The sequence below is a fragment of the Abrus precatorius genome, unplaced genomic scaffold (genome assembly GCF_003935025.1).
Source record: "Abrus precatorius isolate BTA unplaced genomic scaffold, Abrus_2018 Scaffold7, whole genome shotgun sequence".
Taxonomy (NCBI): domain Eukaryota; kingdom Viridiplantae; phylum Streptophyta; class Magnoliopsida; order Fabales; family Fabaceae; genus Abrus; species Abrus precatorius.
Window position 1 is genome coordinate 16234178 of NW_020874417.1, and position 18084 is coordinate 16252261.

Consider the following 18084-nt stretch of genomic DNA (forward strand, 5'->3'; position numbering starts at 1 on the left):
GTAGCAAGTCTGGACTCCAAAATACAAGAACAAGGAAATGCAGGCTGGGCGTGTTCACTATTGTCAGTGAAAGTGATCACTCCAGAGCTCAAAGAAGAAGTGAAGCCTGGGCGTTACCACTCTTACCAGCAAAAGTGATCGTTCCAGAGAGTGAAAATATCAGGCTGCTCTGCGTTACCACTCTTATCACTGAAAGTAAACGTTCCAGAGAAGCTTCAGACTCAGTAGGCCTGGCGTAACCACTTTTATCAGCAAAAGTGAACGTTCCAAAAAAGGCGAAGTTTCAGAGTATTTTGCGTAACCACTTTTATCATTGAAAGTGGATGTTCCAGAGAGTCCTCAACTTGGCAAGTTGCACGTGACCACTTTTACTCATAAAAGTGATTACGCACAACATCTCGACCTTCTGCATGGCCACTCTTATCAACAAGAGTGATAGTGCCAAGAATCGGGATTTCTATAAATACATGTTTTGAGCTCAGATCTCAAGGTCTTCCATTTATTTTCCATTTTTTCTGTTAGATTGTCGTTGAGAGAGATTGAGAGAGAAGATTGGGGTCAAGTCTAGAAGCTTCCACAAAGAGGAATCGGATTGGAGCTTCTGGCCATGGCTTCTTGGAGTTTTTCTTCTTGTTCTTCTTCTTTCTCTTTCTCTTCTCCCATGTCTGAGTAGTTTTCTTGTAGGTAGGAGTTTATGGAACTCGAATTGATGTATTGATTTGACTCTTGCTTCTGAATTTTGAGTTCTTAGATTAATTGAATTATGAATTCTGCTTTTCTTGCAATCTATGAATGGAAATTCGTATGATTCATCAAAGAGGAATAATTACCAATAGAAGTTGGATTTGATTCTCTGATCTGAGTTAGCAATCAGAATTTGGGGATTTCTTAGGGATAAGGAGACCTTATTCTGCAATCTTAAGGTTCGAAGTCTTAATGCAACTTGAAATTGAACTTCACCTAAGGGATTAGGGTGGTTTAGTTGCTTGTTAGGGTCAATGAGTTAAGGGATTAACCTTTAGCTATTGATATGTGAAACTAATTGTCCATTAACCAAGTTCTTGAATTTTCAGAAGCATAATTGAATTAATATTGACATTCTTGTGAAGTAAATTCCTAACTACCTTTCAATCCATTTCTAATCTCACATTGCATTCATTGATCTATTTTTCTGCAAGTTTTCTTTACTCTTAATTGCTTTAGTTTATTGCTTTTGTATGTTACAACTCTCCTCCCAAATTCGTACGGCTCAAATGGTTACAATTTTGTGAATTGATACTTGAAATCTAAATTCCCTGTGGAGACGATATCCTGTTCTTAAAAATTACTCATTACTTGTTGCAATCCTAGTGCACTTGCTAGTGTTTAGAATGCGAACAAGAAGTTTTTGGCGCCGTTGCCAGGAAATTTTGAATTTCAATATCATTAGTAGCAGAAAAGTAGCTAAATTGAGCATTTATTTTTGTTGTTTTGCTTTCTAGTTTTTCTGCATAATTTCTTTGCATCTTTTGTAGATTTCTGCATAATTTTTGCTGTCTTCTGCATAAAATTTTTGCATTCTTTTGCATTTTCTGCATAATTTCATTTTTCAGTTTCTGCATAATTTCATTCTGCATAATTTCTATGCAATCCGCATTTGTGAATTTCTGATTCTGATAGAATTGACATTGTTAGCAATAGTCAGTTTGCATATATACTGTGATTCAATTCAGTTTGCTATTTTTCTTCCTACTAGTTTTATAGTGTTAGATTTAGTAAATTTTGTTTAGTTGAATTTCTGCAGTGTTAGATCACACTCAGAATTTTCTGTTTGCAATCAATGTAATAAGCTAATTCTGCATTAGTGTAGTTCTGATTTCTGATCAACTTGATACTTTTAGAAGTAGATAGCCTATATAATGCAGGATAGTTCAATTTTCTGTTTTCTTCCTATTAGTTTCACAATATTCATTGTGTATGCGAGGTAGAAATAAAAACAAATCAATTCTAGTCTTTGATCCTGATATAGATATCACTTTAAGAAGACTTAGAAGAGAGACTAGACTGGAAAATTTCATAGAATCTGATAGTGAATTAGAAGTTGTCCCTGCTCCAAAGAATAAAAACACTCCTAAAGTGAACAGAATAATTACACCTTTGAGGCAACCAGAACCAGAACCAGAAATGGCAGACCAGAATAGGAATAGAACCTTAGGGGATTATGCAATTCCTAACATGCAAGGTTTTAACTCTTCTGTAATCAGGCCAACTATCCAAGCCAATCATTTTGAGATTAAACCTGCCTTATTACACTTAGTCCAACAAGATCAGTTTTCTGGTGGAAATTCTGATGATCCTAACTTACATATTTCAAATTTTCTGCAGCTATGTGACACCATAAGAATGAATGGGGTTTGTGAAGAAGCCATCAGACTGAGATTATTTCCTTTTTCCTTGAGAGATGGAACTAAATGTTGGTTACAAGCTCAACCACAAGGAAGCATTACAACTTGGACAGAACTTGTGAATAAGTTTCTAACCAAGTACTTTCCTCCATCCAAAGCTACTAAGCTGAGAGGAGAAATTACATCCTTTGTGCAGCAATAAGGAGAATCATTGTATGAAGCTTGGGAAAGATACAAAGAATTGCTTAGAAAGTGTCCACATCATTGTATTCTAGATTGGATGCAATTGGAAACTTTCTACAATGGGATGAATGCAGCAACAAGAACAATGGTTGATGCTGCTGCTGGAGGTTCATTAAATACAAAGTCCTTGGAAGAAGCTCAGAGGATTATTGAGATAATGGCATCTTCAATGTATCAGAATTCAAACTCAAGGAATCAAGGAAGAAACTCTGGTTATGAAGCTAAGGTTTTGGAAACTTTTCTTGCACAGAATCAGCTACAAAATCAAATGTTTTCAAAACAAATAGCTGCTCTAACTTAACAAATCAGCAACCTTCAAACAGGGATTATGCCTACCAGTCAGCTAAGCTAAGATTTTTGTGGAGGAAACCATGTAAATGGTGCATGCGAGGCATCTACAAGTGAACCACAGGAACAAGTGAATTATATGAACAATTTTCAAAGACAACAACCCTCATATCCCCCTGGATTTCAATTTTCGAATAATAGAAATCATCAGTATACTAATTGGAATAATCAATATTTTGCTGCCAAGAATTCTAACTCCAATTTACCTTTTTCTAATGCAGGTCCAGCAACACAACAGTCTTATTTTCAAAGGAATTCATCCACTCAACCTCAAGGAATTCAGAAATTTTCTAAGCCTATGAATGAAAGGTTGACTGAGATGGATGAAACCATGTTGCAATTCATGAAGGTGACAAACAAGCTTCAAGAACCAAGTTGCTTCAATTAAGAAACTGGAAACACAAATTGGACAGTTAGCTGAACAATTATCCAGTAGGGATGAAGGAAGATTTCCAAGCAATACAGTAATCAATCCGAAGGAGCAATGTCAAGCCATAATTATAAGGAGTGGAGTTGTGGTTGCAAGTCCTAAACTTGCAGAAAAGAAAGTAAATGATGTAGCAGAGAGGAAAATTGAACAAGATCTGCAACAAGGAAATTTTAAGCTATTAAAGAAAGATCATTCAGAAGAAAAAGTAGAAGTTCCTATGAATTTTGAGAGGAAAACCAAAAAGCAACTCTTTGAAGAAGTTTGTAAGCCAATAGATCCAAAAAAATACAAGAGGCTGCCTTATCCTCAAAGGGTCCAAAATCCTAAACAGGAGGAACAATTTGAAAGGTTTATGAATGTCTTTAAGAAATTACAGATTAACATTCCTTTTGCAGAAGCTTTGGAGCAAATGCCTTCATATGTAAAATTTATGAAAGAACTATTGTCCAGAAAAAGAAAGCTAGAGCACGACAAAATAGTACCTTTGACAGAGGAGTGCAGTGCCATTCTCAAGAGAAAGCTTCCTCAAAAACTCAAAGACCCAGGATCATTTAGCATTCCATGTGAAATAGGACAGTGCACTGTGGGAAGAGCATTGTGTGATTTGGGAGCAAGCATTAATTTGATGTCATTGGCTGTTATGAAGAAACTTGGCATAGAAGAAGTGAAACCCACTAACATCACACTGCAGCTAGCTGATAAATCATACACTTATCCATATGGAGTTGTTGAAGACTTATTGGTTAAAGTTGATAAGTTCATTTTTCCTACAGATTTTGTAATTTTGGACATGGAGGTGGATGCTAATATTCCTTTGATCCTAGGAAGGCCATTTTTTGCAACAGGGAGAGCTTTAATAGACGTACAAAAAGGGGAACTTATGCTTTGAGTTCAAGATGAGAAGGTAGTATTTAATATGTTTGAAGCTTTAAAATATCTTGTTGAAGATAATACATGTATGAAGGTAGATATACTGGATGCTTTTATTACACAACACCCTATTAATGAATTTGATGAAGATGCTGTGTTAAGGGAAATTATAGCTGTAGGACATACAAATTCTGAGATTTGTAAAGCAGAACAAATGATGGAAATTGAGTAGCAATTAGAAGCCTTGCCAATTCAAAATCCTGCAGAAAATTCAGTTAAAGAGGAACTGAAAAATGAAGTCAAAGAAGAGGAAAAGCACAAGATAGAACTGAAACAGCTTCCCTCTCACTTGAGGTATGCATTCCTAGATGAGAACCATGAGAATCCAGTCATCATCAACAATGAGCTCAAGGAAGAACAAGAGGAAAAACTACTATGAATCTTAAGAGAACACAAATCTGTAATTGGCTGGAGTATTGCAGATCTGAAAGGTATAAATCCTTCATTTTGTAAGCACAGAATTTTATTTGAAGAGAATTTTAAGCCTGTTGTGAAGCCACAAAGGAGGTTGAATCCAACCATGAAAGAGGTAGTTAAGAAAGAGGTCATGAAACTACTAGATGCAAGAATAATCTACCCAATTTTTTACAGCAATTGGGTGAGTCCAGTCCAAGTTGTCCCAAAGAAAGGGGGCATGACTGTTGTAGCTAATGAAAAGAATGAACTCATCCCTACTAAGACTGTGACTGGATGGAGAATGTGCATAGACTATAGGAAGTTAAATGATGCCACCAGAAAAGATCATTTTTCACTACCATTTGCAGATCAAATGCTAGAGAGACTTGCTGGACATTCATTCTATTGTTTCCTTGATGGTTATTCAGGATACAACCAAATAGTCGTGGATCCTTTGGATCAAGAGAAGACTACATTTACATGTCCATTTGGAGTCTTTTCATATAGAAGAATGCCTTTTGGTTTATGTAATGCCCCTGCCACTTTCCAAAGGTGCATGCTTTCTATTTTTTCTGATTTGGTAGAAAACATCATTGAAGTGTTTATGGATGATTTTTCTATTTTTGGTGACTCATTTGATGATTGCTTAGCTAATCTATCCATTGTTTTGCAAAGATGTCAAGATACTAACCTTGTGTTGAATTGGGAGAAATGTCATTTCATGGTCCAAGAAGGCATTGTTCTTGGCCATAAGATTTTAGAAAAAGGAATGGAGGTGGACCAAGCTAAGATAGAAGTCATTAGTAAATTGCCTCCACCTATCAATGTTAAGGGAGTTAGAAGTTTTTTAGGACATGCTGGTTTTTATAGGAGGTTTATCAAAGACTTTTCTAAAATTGCAAAACCTCATAGTAATTTACATGTAAAAGATGCTGAATTCATATTTGATGATGCTTGTTTGCATGCATTTTTTATTTTGAAAGAAAAACTGATTTCTGCACCTATTCTTGCAAAATCAGATTGGAATTTTCCTTTTGAACTAATGTGTGATGCAAGTGATAGTGCAGTGGGTGCTGTTTTGGGATAGAAAAAGGATAGAAAATTGCATGTCATTTATTATGCTAGCAAAGTTTTAAATCCTGAACAAGTAAATTACACAACAACAGAAAAAGAACTCCTAGCTATTGTGTTTGCTTTTGACAAATTCAGATCATACTTGATGGGTTGAAAGGTAATTGTATATACTGACCATTCTGCACTTAAATATTTGTTGTCAAAGCAGGATACCAAGCCAAGATTGCTAAGATGGATTTTACTGCTGCAAGAATTTGAATTGAAAATTAGAGATAAGAAAGGAAAGGAAAATGGGGTAGCTAACCACTTGTCCAGACTTCTATTGTAAAGTCTGACCCCTAACTCATTGGAAATTAATGAAGAGTTTTCAGATGAAAGGCTTCTTGCAGTAGAAGAGATGCCTTGGTTTGCTGACATTGCAAATTTTAAAGCTACTCAATTCATCCCAAAGAGGTTTACTTGGCAGCAAAAGAAGAAGTTCATACATGACAGCAAATTCTATGTGTGAGAAGACCCAGACTTGTTCAAAATTAGAGTGGATGGGTTACTTAGAAGGTTCATTCCAAAAGGTGAGCAAGCTGAGATACTATGGCATTGTCATAATTCAGAATATGGAGGCCACCATACAAGCTCAAGGGCAGCTGCAAAAGTCTTGCAAGCAGGTTTCTTTTGGCCTACACTTTTCAAATATGCTAAGAAGTATGTGGAAAACTGTGATAAATGTCAAAGAACTGGAAATATTTCAAGAAGACATGAGCTGCCATTAACCAACATCTTAGAAGTGGAGCTATTTGATGTATGGGGGATTGATTTCATGGGACCATTTCCCCCATCATTTTCACACGAATACATTTTAGTTGCAGTAGATTATGTATCTAAATGGGTAAAAGCTATTCCCACCAGATCAAATGATGCAAAGACAGTGATTTCATTTATAAGAAAGAATATTTTTCAAGATTTGCTGTGCCTAGAGTGCTGATAAGTGATGGAGGTACTCATTTCTGCAACAAGTATCTTGAAACTGTATTAATGAAATATCGTGTGAAGCATAAGGTTGCTACTCCATACCATCCATAAACAAGTGGACAAGTGGAGGTTTCAAATAGAGAAATCAAGCAAATTCTAGAGAAAGTAGTGAACAGCTCAAGGAAAGATTGGTCAAAAAGGCTTAGATGATTCACTGTGGGCATACAGAGCTGCTTTTAAAACTCCAATTGGTATGTCTCCATACCAGTTAGTATTTGGAAAGGCTTGTCACCTACCCTTAGAACTGGAACACAGAGCATACTGGACTACCAAGTGGCTTAACTTCGATTTGTCAAGTGCTGGAAAGAAAAGAGTTCTGCAGCTGCATGAGTTAGAAGAATTCAGATAGCAGGCTTATGAAAATGCAAAGTTATATAAAGAGAGAACAAAGAGAATCCATGACAAGTTCATTCTGCAAAAAGATTTTAGACCTGAGCAGCAAGTACTGTTATTCAATTCAAGATTAAAATTGTTTCTAAGGAAACTGAAATCTAGATGGTCTGGACCATTTTTTATTAAGGAGACTTCTCCCTTTAGAGCAATCCTTATAGAAGATCAGAAAACAGGGAGAGAATTCAAGGTCAATGGCTAAAGATTGAAGATCTATTATGGAGAGGAGTTTACAAGGAACATCTCATGCTTGAAATTGGTTCCTCTTGAGTGAGGAACAACTAATGTCAAGCTAGTGACATTAAAGAAGTGCTTTGTGAGAGGCAACTCACATTTCTAACCCATTTTAAGCTTTCTATAGTGTTTTTAGAATTTTGCATATTCATGTTTTGTAATTTTCTGTTGTTCTGTAAATACTATGCAAAAATACTGTTAAGCCTATTTTCTGAGGTGCATCTGGATACTTAAATTGAGAATTGATGTGGTGAATGTGTATTTAAAGGTTTAAAATTCTGCATAATCAGATTTTACAACTTTCTAAAATTTCTGCATAATATATGTGAATATTCTGCTGAATCTTATTTTTTGAGGTATATTTGGGATATTTCAATTGAGATTCAATGTTTAGAGTATGTATTTGATGGATTAGAGTGTGAGAAGTGAGTTAATTGAGAGTTTCAAAGCAATTGATTAATGAGAGGAGTCACTTTGTTGTAGAAAAGAAGCTACGCAGAGAATACATTTTGAGGATCTCTGTGGAACAATCACTTTTACTGACAAAAGTGATCACGCAGAGGCATCAAGGTAAACACGCTCCGCTGGAACACTCACTCTCACTGATGAGAGTGATTACGCAGTGACGGATGGGAAAACTAACTCTCTGGAACGCTTCCTTTTTCTGGCAAAAGTGGCTACGCACAGGTAAGTAGATTTTCAATCTTTGTGCGTTATTACTTTTATTGAAAAAAGTTGTGACTATGCCGCGCGTTATCACTTTGCCTAGTAATAGTGACAACGCGCTCCACACTCTGAAAAATCAACTCTCTGGAACACTTACTCTGCTCAAAAATAGTGATGACGCTAGGACCAATTCATTTTGCAACGTTCATTTTTGTTTTAAAAGTTGTCACATGCCTAGCGTAACCATATATATTCTCTAACCTGAGCATGCACACACTCTTCACTCTTAAAACTTCATCTCTTTCTGAGCTTTCTCTGCAAATTTCACTCCCTGTGTGTGTCGACCTAGCATCAGCAAGCATTTCCCATATATCTCTGCATCTTCCTGCAAGGTACACTTACCCTCATCCCTCTTAAAACTGTAGTTAGGGTTTTCTGTGTTTGAAGTTTGGGAAAAATGTTGAATGGGGAAATGAGCCACTGTTCTGATGATTTTTAATTCAATGATAGAATAGATAAAATGCTGAATAAGTGGTATTAGCATTCATGACATTTTTAAAGAAGTCAACCTGCATGCACACTATTTGAACCAACTTTCTGCAGAACCTCAATATGTCTAAACAGACTTTTATGAAAATGTTAGCGTGAAAAGACATGAGTATGGTTATATGCAATTATCTGTGATTCTGAAACTACTTCTGGATGAATGTGATACAATAACTCTTTGTTGTTAATGAGTAGTTACATAAATATGTTGAAAATTAGTTGAAAAGTGAACTTAGCTCTCTGCATTACCATATTTTTCTAAGAAAATGTGCACTTTAAACTTACAAAATTTGGGAAATCAGTTTTAAATTCTTTGAATATGGTTGTTCAAATCTGTGCACTAGTGCTTTTCTATTTGTAGAATGATATGCCAAATATTGCTGAAATGGTTTTCTGCTGAAATTACAGAGTTGTTGAAAAATTGATTGATAACTTGAAATGTTTCTTCTGCATTAGCATGATACTTTCTGAGAGTGTGCACTCTGAACTTAGAGATTGGGATTTAACATGATTAGGCTGTTAATGCTTAAGCTTGTGCAGTTGTGTGTTTGTATGTGTATGTTGAATTATCTTAACAGCAACCTGCATGAGTATAGTGTTAAAAAGTGAATGTCTGCAAATTATTTGATTGAATTTTCTGCAAGCATAGAAATATCATATGTGTTAAAATTTTAAATTTCCTTTTTGCAAAAATTGCAAAATGGTTAGAACATCTTTCAATACACCTGTGGGCCCTTCTAAGAAAAAGCAAGTTGAATCTTCCACCACTCCAAGAAGAAGATCTAGCAAAAATCTTCAAGCTAGATCAGCTAGGAATAATCCAGCAGCAAAGAGGGCCAGAACTGATGGTGTCTCAAGCTCCTCACCCATTGAAATTTCTGACCCACCTCAGCAAAAAGAATTTATGACCCACCTTCACCCATTGAAATTTCTGACCCACCTCATGAAAACTTCTTCAAGGCAAATATTTTGAGGAGGAAAATTGTCCCAGACAGAGCTTTTGAGATAGCTGGGGACAATTACCCAGAATATAAAGAAGAAATCCAGAAGAGGGATTGGGAATCCTTCTGTTCTTTGGCTGGAATGGGTTAGAGGGAAATAACCCAGGAGTTTTACACCAATGCTGTAAAGTTTAAAGGGGATAAATTTCCTAAGTTCCACACAATGGTGAAAGGGATGAGAGTCGACTTCACCCCTGCAAACATTAATAGAGTGCTGAACATCAATTTTGCACAGCAGGCTGGACAATTGGAATTCAATGCTTTTAAGAATAGTCCTGACAAGGACTTTGTGGAAATTCTGCAAAGGATTGGGCGACCTGGAACGACTTGGAAGTTGAACCAATCCAAGAAACCAAAATGCATTATCACCAAACAGCTGTTGCCATTTGCCAAAGTGTGGAGCACTTTTATTCTGAACTCATTTATGACAGTCAAACATCGTTTGACATTGGCTGTGAAAAGGGCAGAACTTCTTTTTGCAATAGTGAATGATTTGTATATTGATGTGGGAAAGGTCATTAGTGAATGTATTTTGAATATTCTGAAAACCAAGAGAGATTCACTTGTTTTTCCTTCATTAATAACATTACTTTGTGAGGATGCAGGAGTTGAAGTTGGAGAGTACCAAGAAAGAATTCGGTCTGCACCTCCCATTTCTGTCTCTGTGGTGAAAGAAATATATGCTACCACTTCCTGCACTGCAGCAAATCCAATTCCTTCTCAATTCAGAAAGGAAAAACCAATAATGATGAAGGATTCCTTGAAGCTAATGGCTGAGAGACAGAACCAATTAGCAGAGAGGCAGACTGAGCTGCACAATAGTCTCAAGTCTGGGATTATGTTGCTGGAATGTGTTATGCTGAATATTGGTTAGAAACTGGGAATGAGCAAAGATGAATTGTATCACACTGAAGATTTGGCAGAGAATGCTCAGTGCCTTCGTTCCTCAGTCTTCAAAGATCTGCCAATCTACAGAACTCATTTTCCATAACCAGCTGAAGAGGTAATGGAGGAGGAAGAAGAAGAAGAATCTGAAGAAGAGGAGGAAGACACCTCAGAGGAGGAAGATGGAGCAGATGACTAGTTTAGGAATTTATTTTCTGTCATTAAGAATTTTATAAATTTCTGTAGGTTCAAACTTTTTGGGTTGTAATTACAAATTGGTACAATTTGGTTTAATTTTAACATATTTGTTCTGCATTTATGCTCAATTTCCAGTTAATTGAATTTACTTGCCAATTGATCAAAATTTTTGGTGTTTTGTGCAGAAAATGTCACACTTACACATCTTTCACATACATTGGATGATGACACCTGCACAAGCTGCCATGAAAGAGAGGTTATTCCTTACCTCTTGATTCATGTGTTAGCTACACAATACACTGAAATTTTATTGATAATAGTGTAGGATATGAACTATTTTTCTGCAATTTGACTGCACGATGCTTGACAATTCTGTGAATTCGGTTTGAAATTGTTCTTTTTAAGTTATTTTTCCCATTCTCAAAATAAAATCACACTTGTATTTTCAAAAATGAGGCAGTCTTGCCACTAGGTGCATATAAATCTGAAAAGAGAAATGTGATTTCATTGATTAACATGTCACTTACACAACCTGAGTGAGATTTGAGCTACATGCTTCTTTTTCTTGTGTAATGAATCAGAATTTGATGCATTCTCCAGAACTTGCCTTTGTTCTTAATTGAATATGCATGTTTACAGTTTTCACACATATGATGGAGGCCATGTTTTGATATACCTAGTCAGCCTAAATGCCTTCCCTTATGCTTGAATGCCCTAGTTTACCCCTTTGAGCTTAATATTCCTTTTCTTGAATTAACTTCATTACAAGCCCTGCTGAAAAACCAATTTTACCATTCAATTAATCAGAGGCATAGTGAGTTTAATCAAGAATGAGGTTTAAAACTAAGTTTGGGGTAACATCCATATTGTGTTGCTTGAGGACAAGCAATGTTTTAAGTTTGGGGTGGGGAATAGCAAGCTATCTAAAGTTTGATTTCAAAATGTCAGAAAGTAAGAATAAAAGTGCTGCAGAAAACTAAACAAATTATGCAGCAAAACTGGCTGCAGAAAATTCTGAAAAGAGAAAAATATGAGTTCAAGAGAAAAGAATTACAGCAAAATGCTGCAGAAAAAGAAAAAGAAATTCCATGAAAGAAAGAAAAGAAAAATCAAAATGAAAAATTTGCTGCACAAAAACAAATTGTTTGCTGCATAATTGAGGAAGTTAGTGAGAAATAAGGCAAAATCAGGCTAGTTTTAAAGTCATTCACTCAAAATGCCTCTGATCTTTTGAAATTGCATTTGCTTCCTATTTTGTTCAATATCTACCTTAACCTAAGCCCTGTTAGAACCTGCAAAAAGCCCTCTAGAAGTGTGATTAATTGTACTAAGCAGAGAAGATGGAGAAATTAGGCAAGCATATGGTAGAGTGTAGTTGAATTGATGATTCAGAGAGAAAACAGCAACCAAACACTGTTGAGTGATGAGAGAAACACTTCCAAGTGAGTTGTGATCATGTTGATTTATTGTACTCACATGAATTTTGATGAAATATATGAACTTAAATAGCAATTCTTACTCAACGATGATTATGCAGTAGGAATATCATGATGAGTATTTGGATGAACAACTTGATTGAAAATTTTGCAGAAAACACAGAATTAGAAATTGGAAAAATCTGACATAAGCAGTTTGTGAATTGAATTTGAAAATGGAAGAACTTACCCTTGGTTTGGTTTGATTTGCTTCAGGACAAGCAAAAATTCAAGTTTGGGGTGGTGATGAATCCATATTTTTACTGATATTTTAGAATAATTCTAACTCATTTGATAAGGAAAATATATGAAGAAAGCAAAAAAAAACTCAGAAAAAGAGAATGATTTGAAGTTTTCTTTTAATTTATAGTTATTTTAGAAATTGTGAAATTTTAGCTTAGAAATTAAGTTTTTGATCTTGTTTTTGAAGGAATAATTTGAGCAAGGTTCATGAAAATGGAGGCTTGATGAAAAGGAAGAGGAAAGTAGCAAGTCTAGACTCCAAAACACAAGAACAAGAAAATGCAGGCTGGGCGTAATCACTATTGTCAGTGAAAGTGATCACTCCAGAGCTCAAAGAAGAAGTGAAGCCTGGGCGTTACCACTCTTACCAGCAAAAGTGATCGTTCCAGAGAGTGAAAATATCAGGATGCTCTGCGTTACCACTCTTATCACTGAAAGTGAACTTTCCAGAGAAGCTTCAGACTCAGCAGACCTGGCGTAACCACTTTTATCAGCAAAAGTGAACGTTCCAGAGAAGGCAAAGTTTCAGAGTATTCTGCGTAACCACTTTTATCATTGAAAGTGGATGTTCCAGAGAGTCCTCAACTTGACAAGTTGCGCGTGACCACTTTTACTCATAAAAGTGATTACGCACAACATCGCGACCTTCTGCGTGGCCACTCTTATCAGCAAGAGTGATAGCGCCAAGAATCGAGATTTCTATAAATACATGTTTTGAGCTCAGATCTCGGGGTCTTTCATTCATTTTCTGTTTTTTCTGTTAGATTGTCGTTGAGAGAGATTGAGAGAGAAGATTGGGGTCAAGTCTTGAAGCTTCCACAAAGAGGAATCGGATTGGAGCTTCTGGCCATGGGTTCTTGGAGTTTTTTTTTTTCTTCTTCTTCTTCTTTCTCTTTCTCTTCTCCCATGTCTGAGTAGTTTTATTGTAGTTAGGAGTTTATGGAACTCAAATTGATGTATTGATTTGACTCTTGCTTCTGAATTTTGAGTTCTTGGATTAATTGAATTGTGAATTCTGCTTTTCTTGCAATCTATGAATGGAAATTCGTATGATTCATCAAAGAGGAACAATTACCAATGGAAGTTGGATTTGATTCTCTGCTCTGAGTTTGCAATCAGAATTTGGGGATTTCTTAGGGATAAGGAGACCTAATTCTGCAATCTTAAGGTTCTAAGTCTTAATGCAACTTGAAATTGAACTTCACCTAAGGGATTAGGGTGGTTTAGTTGCTTGTTAGGGTCAATGAGTTAAGGGATTAACCTTTGGCTATTGATATGTGAAATTGATTGTCAATTAACCAAGTTCTTGAATTTTTAGAAGCATAATTGAATTAATATTGACATTCTTGTGAAGTAAATTCTTATGTAGCTTTTGTATGTTACAACTCTCCTCTTAATTGCTTTGGTTTATTGCTTTTGTATGTTACAACTCTCCTCCCAAATTCGTATGGCTCAAATGGTTACAATTTTGTGAATTGATACTTGAAATCTAAATTCCCTGTGGAGACGATATCCTGTTCTTAAAAATTACTCATTACTTGCTGCAATCCTAGTGCACTTGCTAGTGTTTAGATTGCGAACAACAATGCCACTTCTATCAATGTAGCAGAAAATTTTGAGAAACTTGTTCCTAGTTCATTTCATTCGGTTTGCCATATTGATTTGTTAGATAATTTAGTGGATGATAATTTGGTTGAGTTTTCAAATTATAATGATCATCCTAGCTTAGCCAATTATTCTGCAAAATGTAGCTTTTGTGCTAAGATTAATACATATGTGTATGGTGATTTTGATGCAGCTATTACAGATTTTGAGAAAGTAAATCATGATACAGCCATTGTAGGTTCTAAGGAAATGAATCATGATGCATTTGTTGAAATGCAAGCTGCACATCTAGCTCCAATTTTTACATTGCCTCCTGCATCAAACTTAAAGCCTTTGTCTGAGCTCTTGAAATATGAATATTACATCATTGTATATCCAAGAGAACAGCCTAAGTACAGTAATAGGACACAATATTCTGCATATCAAGACAATGAAAAGCGTGAGGAAAAACTCATTGAGTTCATCAAGCAGCTAGAAATCCCTCCGCGATTATTTCTTCCAAGTTCTCAATTAAATGAAGTGTTGCAGATTTATGAGAAAAAGGAGAAATATCTAGGGATAGAACTTAAATTCTTACCATCAAAAGTATCCCTTAGAACTAAATATCATAAGGCATCAAGCTAGTGACGTTAAAAGAGCGATGTCTGAGAGGCAACTCACAGTTTTTTTTTTAAGTTTTTAATTTATTTTTTGCATTCAATAATGGTCTTGCGTTTGAGTTGTGATAGTTCATGAATTTGCTACACAATTTTGCTGCACAAACACTCCACTTTGCAGTAAACTTGGTAATGACATGTGTTTCTGCATAACTTCAGTTTTGCAAGGGGAAATTACAACTTTTGGACCCAATTCCTACATCAATTCAAAGAAAGGATCAAGTGCAGCAGAAGAGTGACCACTTTTCGAGTTGGAGGTAACCACTTTGGTGAGAAATCAAGAGTTTGTCATGAAGCAAAATGATGAACACACCCAACTAGCTAAAGAGGACGACAACTCCAGCTCCTCAAAAGAGGAAGAAGAAAAAGAGGATGCAAAGGATAACTCTTACTCCTCTAGCTCAGATGAAGACCTAATTTAGTTTTTAGTTTCTTTTATGTCATTTACCTTTTAGTTATTTTTATTTCATTTCCTTGTATATATTACCCACCATTTCCCAGTAGTTATTGCTTTTTATCACTTTCCTTTTCTTGTTTTACTTTTGCCTTACTGCTTTATCTTTGAATAGTTACTTGACGATTTCATTCTCTTTTATCCATAATTATCTGTTTAGTTTCCATACTTCTTTTTTATGCTAAATCCATTATGCGTCTTTTTGCAGAGAATGCCCTCAGTCCCATTAAGAGGAGCATGAATTTCATCTCTAAATTGTGAGCCATCATCCATGAAAGGGGAGTGATCTCTTTGCCTCTGTTTCACATGTTTTTAGTCTAATTTTCCTGCACAATAATAAATAAAAATACAAAAATATTTTCATTATCTTTCTCTTTTAATTTAGTCTAGTTTTGTAATTCCAATTTTATATTCTAATTGCACTTCCCATTCAACTCACAATCATTCTCTATTTTGTACATATTTACCATTCCTACCAACCCTTTACATGCAATTTTCTTGAATTTTAATTTGCTTGAGGACAAGCAAAAGTTTAAGTTTGGGGTTGTCATGAAGTCATATTTTATTGGATTTAAACTTGTCTTTTTAGTGTTCTTTAATAGAAAAAGTAGGCTTAGAGAGTGTAAATAGCATAGAAACATCATTTTGGTCAAATATCATAGGTTTCTTAATTTTTGGCTAATTTACATTGATTTACATAGATATAATTTGCAATTTTGATCATTTGAATAATTGTGCAGAAATTTCTAGCATTATTCCATGGATTTTTAACCTTTAAGAAAATTTGAGTTGAAAGTGACTACTTTCAGAGTAATAGTAGACACTACAGCAAGCTAGATTCAGAGGGCAGACCACGTGATCACTTTCAGAGTCATAGTGGACACTCGAGAGAGGGTCAAATTGACCCAATCTTGTGCTTAGCCACTTCCATTCCATAGTAGCTACGCGAGTAGTCACTTTGAACTTCATAGTGGACACTCCAGAGAGGGATGACAGGATGGAGGCTGCACGTAGCTACTATTACTTTCATAGTAGCTACTATGGGCGACGACCACTACACTATAAATAGAATTTTAGAAATTAGGGTTGGAGAGCTTTTATACATTAGATATGTGCGTAGCCACTTCCATTCCATAGTAGCTACGTTCGTGGTCACTTTGAACTTTATAGTGGACACTTTAGAGAGGGATGACAGGATGGAGGCTGCGCATAGCTACTATAACTTTCATAGTAGCTACTATGGACGACGACCACTGTACTATAAATAGAATATTAGAAATGAGGGTTGGAGAGCTTTTACACATTAGATACTTTACCATTTTTAGCATACTTTGGAGAGCTTAGGTCAGCCTTGGGTGATAGCCAAGGGTCCAACCTAGGGTTTGAATTCCATTTCTTCTTCACTTTTCTTTAATTTTTCATCTTGATGTTATTGATTTCTCTTTACTTTCATTTGGTAATTGTGAGACCTATCCTCATGGAGGACTAAACCTTTTGTAATCCTTAGTGAGTTCATATTGATTCTTGAATTCTTTGGCTTTTGAATGTTCATATAATTCCTTTTCTTTCATGAATTTTTTCTTCGTAATCTCTTGGATTGAATTAATGTTAACCCTAATTCGTTTTAATAAGATTCTAAACTTGAATTGCTTAATTCTAAGTTTATTTCGAAGGTTGCGTAATCTTGGGATGAGAGATTGGAGTCCATTGAATTGCTTAATTAGTATGGAAACATAAGGTTGATTTTCGCTTGTTAAATTAGCCTAATTTTGGATGGAGAGGAAGAGTATTAAATCTTGAGATGAATAGGGATAGAGTCTACATGAATGAACTAGGGGTTACTACATTTTATTGACTGAACTTTGCAATTTAATTTTCTACTTAAGTTGATTGAACTGAAAATCACAAAATCCCCCTCTTTTTACTGGCTTTTTGAATACATTGCACACTATATGTTTGATATTTGGTTACTCATCCAACGATTCATGGGAGACGATCTAGGTTAGCACCCTAGTATTACATTAATTTCTATTTATATTTTGATGAGGATTCGCAACAAATCTTTCCTTCATCATTCACCTTCCTTTGCAGGTGCAGATTCTGGTATTTCCATGTTGTTTTGCAGTTTCCTTCATCATCCACACAGTAACAGCCATCACTGGAGCTGAACCCTCTGCCAGACTACCTCAGGTATGCCTATTTGGATACAATTAAAAATTATGTTAGGCATGGCTAAATGGTGAATCAGTTTCCTATATCACTAAAAAATGGACAGTAAAATGGGTAAAACTCAGCTTTTGATAATGTTTTTTTATTTGTATGAAGCCAATGATTATTGGTATAGTACATGGCTTTCTAGGAGAAACTATATATGTTGATGAGTATAGCAACAACAAAAGTAATATTGAGGGGGGACGCATGTCCCTGCCACAAAGCCATTAATCATGCATTTGTAATCACAGTCAAGATATTCATCGCATGTTCCTCGACACCAATATCTTTTGCTCTCCATACCAACAATTTTAAATAATACATTCTAATCAAAATTTCAAGTCATATAAAAATTGTTTCATATCAGCTTTAATTTGTATGTCGTGCGGTTTATACTTTGTGAATATATATAATGTTAGAGTACGTTCTACTATTATTATTTTTTTATGAAGTAAAAGGAAAACTTATTTAAATAAAAGATCTTTAGAACAATGCTGAAAATAGATCAAATCGTCAATATTAAAAATATTAAATTAAAAGTTACTCTGTGGCCCAAATTATAAGATAATATACAAATTTTTTTAATTATAAAAAAAATATTAGTAATATATTCATTAATGTTCTATTTTTACACATTTTTAGTTATTGATTAAAATTTATCACAAATTATATTATAAAAAAATTATTGC

The 18084-nt window shown here is 35.2% G+C and overlaps 1 non-coding gene across 1 annotated transcript; it reads right to left on the bottom strand.

Annotated features, from left to right (window-relative positions):
* Window positions 1-2547: 2547 nt before the first annotated feature.
* On the bottom strand, window positions 2548-2654 carry LOC113873954. Its single transcript, XR_003506019.1, has one exon. It is a non-coding gene; the product is annotated as a small nucleolar RNA R71 (small nucleolar RNA).
* Window positions 2655-18084: the final 15430 nt, after the last annotated feature.